Raw genomic sequence first — 11,994 nt, forward strand, 5'->3', positions numbered from 1 at the left:
CATCATCACCAGGGTATAGTGTATACACAGTGCAGAGGAGTGTTTTCCTAATCAAATACAAAACGCATACAGTTGTTCTCAATTGTCAGCGTCAGACTTAAGCAAAACCTTGAAAGTTTTCTGTGTAGATGAAGAAGAATCATGAAGAACACATCAACACACAAACTGCCTTTCTCAAACCCTGACACACCAATGCTCACACATCACTTTACTTCATATTTATTGTTAGTAGTGGGAACAATATCCGTGCAGCAGCACTAAAACAATGAAAAGCAACATTTCTCCAGCAACATTTACAAACCTGATGACCAAGCAGCGCTGTCTGTTTTGGGAGACGGTCTGAAGCCAGTGAATGGAAATGTGGAAGTTAGGTGGTTTAGACCAGCACTATGAAGTTGTCCCAGCGAATGTCTATACCAGACTTGGTTTGAAAAAGAACTGAGGGAATTAAGGGGCCATCTTTGAGGGGAAAGCGTAACTTCTCCACTCTTCCACATTTGGAATTCACCATGCAAGGCCCTTTGGGGCATTAAGCATGTTCCAAGACTTTACAAATACAGTATATATGGAAAAAAAGCTTTGTCCTGCTGGATTATATCAAAGCAAATAGGATGAAAACACAATGTTTGTGTGTGCTTTGTGTTTTCTTACAAGTCCTCCTGGGAGGAAAGAGCTGGAGTTATTCACGTTGGGTTGGCATACGTCTGGAAGCAGAAGAGCAGCTTGTGGACTAACAGACCATGGCACGTGTAGCTGCAGTAAATACACACAAAGAATCACTACAAATCAATCCTGAAACATATTTATCTAAATCTTCTGATCTCCAGGTGAACAGCTCAAAACGTATTAAACAGTAACCTTCATTTTTTAGGGGCCACATGCCAAATTTGAACGACTTGCACCTCTTCCGAAGGCATGTGTAAAATCACATTATACTGTGAGTTTCCAAAACCAAACGATACGAGTTCGGCTCCACAGCTCAAGGTTATATGTCCGCAACTTTTCAAATTCAACCTAAGGACTGTGTCACAAAGCTGCATTTTTGTATACGGTTTAAGCCTCATGCTGTTATTGCCAGCAGATATGCAGGAACTAATTGGCCATGTACAGAGAAGAGTTTTTACATGTGCACAGTGTAGTTTATTAGTATCACCCAGGTGTTAATCATATACAGTAGACGCTGTACTGGAAGTGTGCCAAAGAAGTATTTGCTGTAGCTTTAGAAACGAGCCGCCTTAAAATGAATTTAGAGCTCCTGTAGAAGGTTGACCCCAGCAGATGGCTTAGGAGAAGGAAGGAAAGAAAGAAAGAGAGAAAGAAAGGGAAGCAGAGGGAAGGAACAAATGGGAAGCAGCTAATAGATTGAAGGATCTAGGAATAAAAATTTTATAGGGTAAAATAAGGTTCCTTTAGTCCATCTGTCAGCATTGCTGCAGTGGAAATTAGTCTCTGCTGCTCTACACTCCACCTCCACAGTGCACTGCTACAATGCCCACTTCTGTTTACTAGCCCTTCTTTGCTCTGTCTTCTTGGTAGCAGTTTGCATGCCATTTTCATTTTGTTTCACCATTTCCTCCGGCTTTAATGCAATTTTCTACATTTTTGTACTGAAGTGTGTTTAGAGTTCTAATTCACAAGTGATGTATTGTTACTGTTTTATAGTGTGTTTACGAAATGTATCTTTATTTAACCGTCTTAAAAATAGTTCACGTCTGTAACAGAGCACCATGCAAGTAGACTCAAAATTTGTCTTGCATATTTATTATCAAATGTTTACTGATCCTTTCTCCGCTGCCCCTTCGTCCTTTCTGTCCTTAGCCTTTTTTTATCATTTTTCTCCTGACCTCAGCGCTCCCTTTCATCTTCAATCAGTCCTCTTTTCCCCACCTTTTCCTTTCCCATCCCTCTAGCTTCTGTGATGGCTCCTTGCCATGCCTCGCCCTCTGTCCTCTATTATTTGTATGCTTTCATCCTACTCCTTTACCTTGTTTCTCTTCTTTCCCCCACGTTCACTCCTCTTTCAGCCCGTCTTTTGTTATTCCCCTCTTCATATTTTGCTGTCCTCCTACTACTGTACTTACCGAAATACTCCTGCCCTTTGTCCCGTCTTCCTCTTTCATCATCAATTTGCAATAAGTCATTTGGCAGATTTTTCTTTTTTTTTTTCCCCTCCAGTGACCTACAAGTAGGGACCACACATCAAGGGCAACTTGATGTTCAGTGTCTTGCCCAGAGACAAGTTGACATGCATTAAGGAGGAGCTGGGGCTTGAACCGCTGACCTGGCCATGGCTGAACGACTGCCCTACCAGCTGATCCACAGATCCCAGCACTATTCAGACTAACTGCAAAAAAGATAATTAGAAACATTATAACATTAGCAACAATAAGAACAATCATAGTCCATATTACATTTTATCTTCAGCATCACTATCAATTACTCATCCTTAGTATCAACAAACTCAACATGGTGACACAGAGGGGAACTGCAGCTCTGAGTGATAATTCTCTGTAGGCTTGTGACTTGTGGCATCTGTCATGCTAGAGTATGCTCAATTGTTATTCAGAACGAAACGTCACTTAATCTTTGTAGCATTAAATTTATGACAATGTCATAGCTATTTTCCCAAGTATATCAGCATAACACAACCACATCACACTGTATGAGTGTAAAAAGGACTATAAATTTAAACAATGTCTAAAATTATTTTTGATTACCTGTCCTCCCCCCTGCTCCATTTTTCTCTTACCATGCTCCTTCCCTTCGTTCCAACCTCCAAACCCCTTTTCTTTCACTGTTCTCTGTCTTCCCCCTCCCTCACCCTCATACCTTCTATTTGACCTCTTTGAAACAGTGGGTAAAGAATAATTAAGAAAAGTTAAAATTACAAAAATTTACTACATATTTTTTGCTTTAGTTCGAAAACTGAAAAAGCAATATTTATTAGATATGTCAGAAAGACGCACCAATAAACCAAAGTTAGAGACTAATAAAATCAGAGGCAGGTTTATGTGTATGTGGTGTGTATATTATAATTTAAATTTAGGGTAAATATGCTCTTTGTATTTTATGAGTTTTACAGTTGTAACCCCAACCACAATGGTTGTGGATGGACTGACAAAGAAACACAGAGGCTTATTGATTACTGGCAAGTCAGGAGGGACAGACGACTGGACTATTAGACAAATACGTCACTCTGAAACGCTGCAGTTGCAATCTATAACTGCCACAACTCAATTGTCCCTAAATGTCATGCTGTGGCTACATTGTGAACTGGCAGCTGAATGAAGTGAGGGCAATGAAGCAGAGCAAAGAGCTGGAAAGAGAAAGAGAAAGAGAACGAAAGGTCAGAGAGACCAAAGAAAAAGAAACCGTCTGAATGGCACACGCTGGGACGAAATTGGCCAATGAAAAGAAAGGAGGGAGAGAGGTGAGGTCCTGTGGAGGATGTGAACAACAGTGACCTAACGATCGGGATGGGAAAATAGTGAGGGGACTTACTCACTCATTCTTCTTTACATGTGCCCATCACTCTCCCTCTTTGATAGAATGTGAATCTCTGCTGCCATCACTCTCAGACAGAACATTCAAAACTTCAAACAAAAGATGAATTTTGTTGATGAAAATTTGACACAGACTGACGCAATTTTCTCCTTTTACTAAATGAAACGTCAAATGTCTTCTTCCTCACGAACACTCACACCACCAACTAAAATCTTTTTTAATAACTGCTTTTTTGAGGTTAGCAGGTTTTATTTTTGTATTTGGGGATGGTATGACCCCCTTCTTTAAAACAGATTATAGTTCATGTCTTTCCTGTTTATTTGTTTTAACATCTGTTCAACATCTGTCTTGCATACTGTCATAATATTAAGCAGTGTCACTAAGGACAAAGACACTGTTAAAACATTGCCCATTGTATGGAATCTTCTGAATAAGGGCAATAGAGAGTAAGAGGAAAGTAGACATTTTCTTTTTTGTATTTAAGCTGTGACATCTTCAAACTATTTGAAAATTTTAAAATGAACTAATATGATTTAGTGAAGCACTGTTGCTTTTACTTTGCTGGAGCTCTTGTTCAGATTATTACTAAAATTCAATTATGTGTAACATTAATGCCACCTGCTGGTTTGAATGTGGTGAACAGATGTCAGCAGGTGTCACACGGTACATCGCGGCTTGCTGTGCACGGAGCGGCTTAGAGGCAGATTAATGGGAGTGTCCATGTTGACCTCAACATTAAAACAATGTAGATTTATGTCGTGGACGATTGGTCTCAACAGCTAAAATATGTGCCGACCAAAAATGCCACTTAGAGGCTAGAAAGAGCAGAAAGGAAGGGGAACTGAGGTCACAGTGATTGAAAAAAGCAGGGAGGATACATCAGCTCCAGCAGACTTTAATTGTAGCTTTGCTTAGCTTCCACTTGTGTCTTATCTGATCCTCAGTCAAAAGAAGTTGTCCCTTCAAAGGTTTTCTCAAATATGACCATGAATGAAATGAAATTCCAGACCATCTGTTTCCATTAGTATATACAGTTAAGTTAAAAAATTTGCATCCCTTTTATCCCAAAAGTGCTGTTCAGTGGCAGCACGTTTGTTTGCATCCCCTTACTTTGAATTGACAATACTATAAAACAAAGAATCCTTTCTGATTTGATTTGGCTGCAACTTGTCTTATCAGATCACATAATCTTGTTCCAAAACTCGTAGTGTGGTTTGTTAACATGCTCTATAGCAGGTTCCAAGTATGTTGCCTTATGTCTAAAAGTAGAAAATAGCTTCCAGTGTGTTTTTCTACTTGTGCAGATTATGCTCGTCTGTGGACATGTGGAATTTTACTGTATTCAAGTTCCTTCTAAGGACTTTTACACTGTAGGTCCCCTGCTGTTTGTTTAGGAAATGTATGTTGCCCCTAAGCACATTTCCTAGAGCCTCTTTTAGATATTTCTCTTGATCTTCTACTTCTTGGGAGTCTTAGTGTGTCATACATTCATCAAGCTTTTAAAGTCTTAGGCTAAGTTGTTTTAAAGGACATAGTGGACCCACACCCGCAAATGTGTTATGGGATTGAAGGTGCATAACTTTCAATTTACTGCTCACAGTATTCTGTGAAAAACAAATTGTCTCTGTTGCTCCCCACTCACTAAGGCTGAGGAGAAAAGCTGCTCCAATATTGCTCCTTAGCAAATGCTGCAAATACCATTTTGCAGCAACATAAAACGGAAAGTTAATTTGGTGTCGAAAAAATGCATAGGAAATCAATTGCGACAAGCTGTCAGGTGTGTAGGATGGAATAGTTTACAGTGGAAAAACATAAATCGTACATATAATGACAAACTAGTTGCATCTAACGGCAATTTATAATTCACCTGATGTATAAGAGGAAAATAAGAATGTATAAGTAGAGAACGTTCACAAGAGAAAGAATGAGTTCCCCACAAATTAAAAAACGGAGCAGCCATGATAATGGAGGCTCACACACAGTTACAGTAGTGTCGGCTTATTAACAGCAGGAAGACAAACCTGTGTTTGCCTTAAAGTTAATATCGGCTCATGTGACGGGCTAGTATCAAGTGATAGTGACTTTCAAAAGGCTGCAGCACCACACACATCAGGGCCTTTGGATTTAAGGAAACAAGAGCAAATGTATACTTTAAAAGTTGCAATTCAACTTACCTACAGTATATCTGTCCACTTACATTGTATTTCATATCCTCAAATAAAATACTAAAATGAAATCCTCTGTTACCCCAAGAGACACTCAATGATCCATCCTTTCTATTCATGTAAGAGTGCAGAACAACAGTAATGTCTATGCTGCTCTAATGATTATTCTGGATAATTCAAGTCTTTTCAGCTATGCATTTTTAATCCACTTCAGATCCTGGCCCTGAGTTTCCACCATCAAGCTCCCATCTTAAAAAGGATGAGAGCTATATAATACACATAGTATGAAAAACAGCATGAAAAGAACACAAACCCTAAGTAACAAACAACCCTTTCACAAAATGTCATCCAGCAGAAAAACATATAAACATGTACTGCGGTTATTAGAGAAAAGAGAACAAACACACATTCATATGTGGGCTTTTATCAAAGAAATGTTAAAACCTTTTCCCCCTGTTTTGTTCACTTGTTGTACTCTGTTTCTGCTTCTCCTACGTTCTACGAGTCAGAAGAATAGAACCTTGATGCCCAAGCTTGTAAAGCAGCACCTTGGTTTGAAGCCTGTTTGACCTCACTTCATTCATATTGTTGAAAAGAAAAGACAAAAGTATGCAGTGTGTGACCGAGGAAGTGGACAGTGGACTGTTTGCCTAATTTTAAAGGGTGTTTGCCTTAGTATGCTTAGTGGACTAAAGTTAATCTCAGTCAATAAACCTTTGATAACAGCTTGTAATGCACTCACTGTTGACTCAGTGGAGGATGTCTGAGAGCAGACGTCAGCTGTTGTACTCATTTACTGCTTTGGGGTTGTACAGGAAAACTGCAAAGATGCATACTGGTGAACATTTTTAAATCCTGCACATGAAGAGAGAGCAGGTAGATAGCAGCAAAAAGTGTGTGTGTGTGTGTGTGTGTGTGTGTGTGTGTGTGTGTAAATGTATGTTCTGATTTTTCCATGAAAAACAAACAATTCTGACTGATTATCTCTAACACAAATTCCAATATTAGCATTTTCATTAGGGTTACGTAAAAAAAAAAAAAAACCTCTAGGGCACACAAATCTGAGACAGTAGAATTATTTGTTCCTCTTTTTGTTTCTTTTATAACAGTTTTAATATCAGTTTGATTAATTTCCTAATCGGAGTCGTCCTCGTAAGGACAAAATGTTTTAGTTTTCTGAACTTCTTTCTGATCTCTCCAAATCAACCCCACAGCTTTGTGTTTTATGTGTTCATATCTGTGTTTTTTCCTCTGGGAGTCAGAGGGGAGATGAAGCGCCTGTATTCCAATGAACTTCATTATACTTTACAGCACTTGAGAAAATTATTTTTCACAAAACCCATCACTACTTTGGTAAGCAGCATCTAATTTTAAAAAAAAAAAATGTGGGACTTTTTCCCAACATCTTTACAATGAATTTTCACCGGCCGTAATCCTCTTAGAAAAGCCGAATAAATAAATATGCATCTTCAAATAAAGGCATCGCTGTTCCAATCTACAAGAAAGAAGAAGGAAAGGAGAATTTAAATGAGTCCAAATTAAAACATAAATAAATAAAAACAATAAAAAATGCCAGAGAAATGCCAGACATATGGGGAAAGTTGCAGATTTAATGGCAACTGGTGGCCCACGCATAAAAAATGCAAAGCTGTTTTGTCTTTGATAAATTCACTGAAAATTGTCACTCTAATAAAGTTCATGAAAAGCAGGTACACTGTGTATTTTGGGGTGAATATAATCACAGCAGTATTCCAAAGCTCCACTTGATGTACAGACTCTTGTACCCTTTATCAACAAATTGTTTTTTGTCTGGTTTTTGCTTGGGTTTAGAGAAGTTCAAACCTATTTTTAGCTCATTACTTAGCTGGCATTTTTGCTTCTAGTCCTACAGAGATAATTGAATTAATTCAACAAACTGGCTGGGATGTGCGCATTAACATGGCAAATATATAAATAAATAGGAAGGTAGAAATACTGCAAACCAAAAAAAAAGGGCAATGAAAAGAGATCCTTTAGGTACCAAGATAAAGGAAAACAGTAGTTCTACCTTCCTCTGTGCTTCTCCCTATGCACGGTGTGACTGTACACAATCTGTACTTGTCAGATTTTACTCTGCTCATTTTTAGGGCACTTTAGTTTCCATTTTCTCTGTGTTTCTTTGCCACACGCCCAATCTCCTCTGTCAAGCCCAAATGGCTTTGTCTCACTGCATTCCTCCTTTCAATTTCCTTCCTTTATTCATCCCTTCATCTTGTGCTGCTGCTGTCTCTGTCACAGCTGGCTCTTGGCTTCTACCCAGGTGGGCTCTTTGCCCTGAAGGATCATGATGGCCTGCATTACTGTCTCCAGCAGTGCTGGGGGACAGCCATAGCACTTGATCTGTGTCATGTTCCTTTTATTCAGAGACCCCACAGCAAACAAGGAAGGTCAGGAAATGGATGGCTGGTGTGCAGTACACTGCGATTCTCGCCGAACCACACTGTAGTTTATGAACTCAGTCCTCGTGAAAAAAGAAAAAAGCAGGTATTTATACATTAACGAATTCTGCTGAACATTCTTTAGATTTTGGTTTCATATGACTTCCACCTGTCTAAACAATACCTGCAGAGGACTTGTTTTGAGCATCGTGATGGTATTTGGGAGGTGGTGTCTCTCCGAAAATATTCTCCTTAAAGATACAACAGATACAGACTTGGCCAAGTCCTTGCTCTGTCAAAAACTCTGTCAAAGCAAAAGCATTTTGTTGCTCAGTTTTTGATACAGAGCTGGAAATAGCAAATATTTTTAAAAGACGCTCATAATGAAGGTCTCTTTAATCGATTGGGCAGCATGGGTGAAGTGTGAAAAATGTTCTATGTTGAGCTTTTAATTTTTGACATTGATAAGAAGACTAAGGGCACAGCAGTGGTTTTGCCGAATGCAATGAGGTGTGTAATGATTTGTCACCATCTTAGTTTAACATGTCGATGTTTGAACTTTGGTGAAAAACACAAAGTTACGCTGAGGCTGAATTAATGTAAAAAAAAAAAAAAAAAGAAAAGAAAAAACCTGAAATTTAAGATAAATTGAGCAACCTGAACCACCCTTCACCCCACTCCCATTCTCATTCCAACATACCATGAAGGCATGAACATGAAAAGATGTTCTTTACTCTAATTGGGGATGTTTGCCACAACTGTGGTTCCTTGCCACAGAAAGCTGCCTGAATGGGCTTGTTTACTGTGGGATATAGACACACCGCAAAAGGCAACAGGAGACGGGGTGCGGCTGGAAATTGGCTGAGCACTGGCTTCTAGTCAGCTAAAACCAGAAGCCCTGAGTTGTTGGACAATACTACCCAATGCTTACCTTCTTGTCAGCCTACTGCTGTACAGCGATGAACAGGTAATTGTCCCTCAGTTTCTGGAACCCATTATCACCTCTCTCTTGGCCCCCTACACCTCCACAGACATGGCCTCCAACTTCAGTCATATGTCACTTATCTTTTAGAAGTTCACCTGCTCCCAACCCACAGCCTGACACATGCACACTGCTCACTCTTCTGGCCATACACACACACACACACACACACACACACACACACACACACACACACACAGACACACACACAGTCAGATGAGTGACATAGTGATTTTAACAGAGACAGGTGTTTAGAGAACTGAATAGAGTCAGACAGAGCCATTTATCCACAGGGTAAGATTAGCAGAAGTCAGAAAAGTGGCAACGGTGAAGTGAGAGAGGGAATTTGAGCTGCAAAAGGTCCAGGGATTTTCTATGATTTGTCACCATTCTTTCTGCAAACTCTCCAGAGTTTGACAAAAGGTCATCCCATTATCTTCAGTTGATGAATAACATCCACTGTGCAATTGACTTGCTAATCTACGTACTCTTATCTGTTCTAGTTGAGGTTCAATTCGGGTCTGATATATCCAACACCTACAGCAAATACATCACAGAAGAAAAGGTGGTTATGGGCAGATGCCTGAACAGACCCAGGGTCCTTTATCTGAAATCTTGAATGGCTTAGATGATCATTGAACACTTGCCATGTCACTTCTAATATTTGCTGGTTGTTTCCCAAAAGCAGTATGAACATAAATGTGCTCAGTGGCTCACAACCAATTTTTGGAACGCCAGAGAATATTAAAGACCATATTTTTCTTCTTAATATACACTTAATATAGACTTACATGCTCTAATGTACATTGCTATTAGTCATTATTGGTCACAGTAATCATTCTACCCATTGATTCCGGCTATGGAGTTATCTTTGCAGAGGAACGTAAATGAATAAGAGGTTAAGTACTGATAATGTGATCTTCTTTAAAAGAATGGTATTGAAACACTGAAATGGACCATTGATGCAATTGACACCAGATGGTTAATTTCTAAAATGGCAAAAGAGTAACATCCTAGGGGACACTGATATTTGATCTCCTGGTGAGAATAGGAAGTTTCATACAACTCTCAAGTCTGTAGATTAAAGTTAAAGTTATAGCGCAGCACAAAGGTTTCAGGGAGGAACATCAGGCCTGGCTCTTTCCAAAGCTAACTTTAGCCTGTTTCAGACATGAACTCTGGAGAATCTCAGGAGGATCAGGTCCTGACATTGTCTGGAGTTTCCCTTTCAGGCATGTAACCAACATCAGGAGATAGTCTGTGCGAGATGCGTTCTCACTTGTGAAGAAATACGCCATGTAATTGGGCAAGGGGGGGTGCTTGGGCACCCTCGAGCAGGGGGCAGGACATGACGCAAAAACAAAGCTTCGGAAGTGACAGTGTTTATCTTTTGTGACCTGATGATTTCCAGGTCTGCCCTCACCGACAAAAGTTTACGATTTTCTTTGTCCTTCCATGTCGACGTCGTTGTTGTGTTCGTATGAATGAATAAGTTCTTTGCCTTCGGTTGTTTCTATTTGCCCGGGTTTGCAGCAGTCGCAGGAAATGGACGTCATCAACAAGCCCACTCACTAAAGGTGAACCCTCCGGAGTATTACCTCCTCTATTCACAAATGAGCTTAGGAGGAGAAAAATCCGGACTTTGCACTAGAGAGCTGGCTGGGTAAAGTCCGGGTAATGTCAGGGCCAACAGACCCCAGAGAAAGTCTGGAAAATGTCAGAATTCCAGTGCATGTCTGAAAGGGGCTTCTGTCTGTGGACCATTACATCTAAAGCAGCATAGAAAACAGTATAGAAAATAACACGGTTTATTGTCTTTATCTAAACAAATAAATAAATGAATAACAAAGCATAGAAACAGCAAAATTTCATTTAAGTATTTAAACCCCTTTGCTTTGTGCAACTTTTCAGCATTTATAATTTATTCAAAAACAGAAAGAAATGCTATTTTTCATTTGTCCAAAATTCAATAAAAACAAATAGTCAGTGATTTTTGTATACTCTCATCTAACATTCATTTAGAGTTTGATGCCTGCTACACACTCTCTGTTGAGACAGAGGCAAAATAAGATTGAAAAGATTATAAAATATTCAAGTAACACTGTTCTGGATGATTCCAAAAGGAGCAGGTTACATAAATGGTAACATGTGAGGGTGTCAGGATTGAGTATAAAAGAAAATCCCACTGGTTCAGCTCATTACTTTGTGCCAAACTTTGTGAGAGAATTGTCAATCATTTAAAACATTCTCAATGTAAGATTGCAAAGAATTACCATTTACAATACATGTTAATGTGGAAAGATTCAAGACTCCAGGGAAATCTCAGTGCGTGAAGACCAAGGCTGGAAACCAATGCTGGCCTTCGAGTCTACCTTTCAGCTTGTTTTTGGGAAAAAAAGATGTTGAGTCTTTCATGCCAAAGATGCAAAAGACCATTTAGACTGATTAAAGAAAGGTGTAAAGGTGTAGCATCTGTGATAGTATCATGACGTAATTGCCCTTGTCAGTGATGGAATCATCATCAATGCAGAGGGGTATGTTAGGATTTGAGAAGATAATAAAGTTTAATACAGAATTATGGGAACAGCAAGTGTAATTCGTTTGTTCATTGAAACACATTTAAGATCATATCATGGATTTCACAAAAGATTTGATCATTTTAGTTTTTTATCACTAAAAAAGAGTGGCAGTGGCAATTAGTATCCTTAGTTATCGAATGATTATAAAGTTTAGATAAAAGAAAGCTGATGGTGGTTGTCCCAACTTTTCATTAGTGTGTTGCAGAGAACACACTCTAAATTTGCCGATATTTACAAAATACAATTAAGTAGTCAAAAAATAACAAAAAAACTTTCTTTGTATTTTTGTCAAATACAGTTGCAAGCAAATTAACAAATCCAAATTTTAGTTTTTATTACATTGCAGA

This window comes from Channa argus, chromosome 12, assembly GCF_033026475.1.
Source record: "Channa argus isolate prfri chromosome 12, Channa argus male v1.0, whole genome shotgun sequence".
NCBI lineage: Eukaryota > Metazoa > Chordata > Actinopteri > Anabantiformes > Channidae > Channa > Channa argus.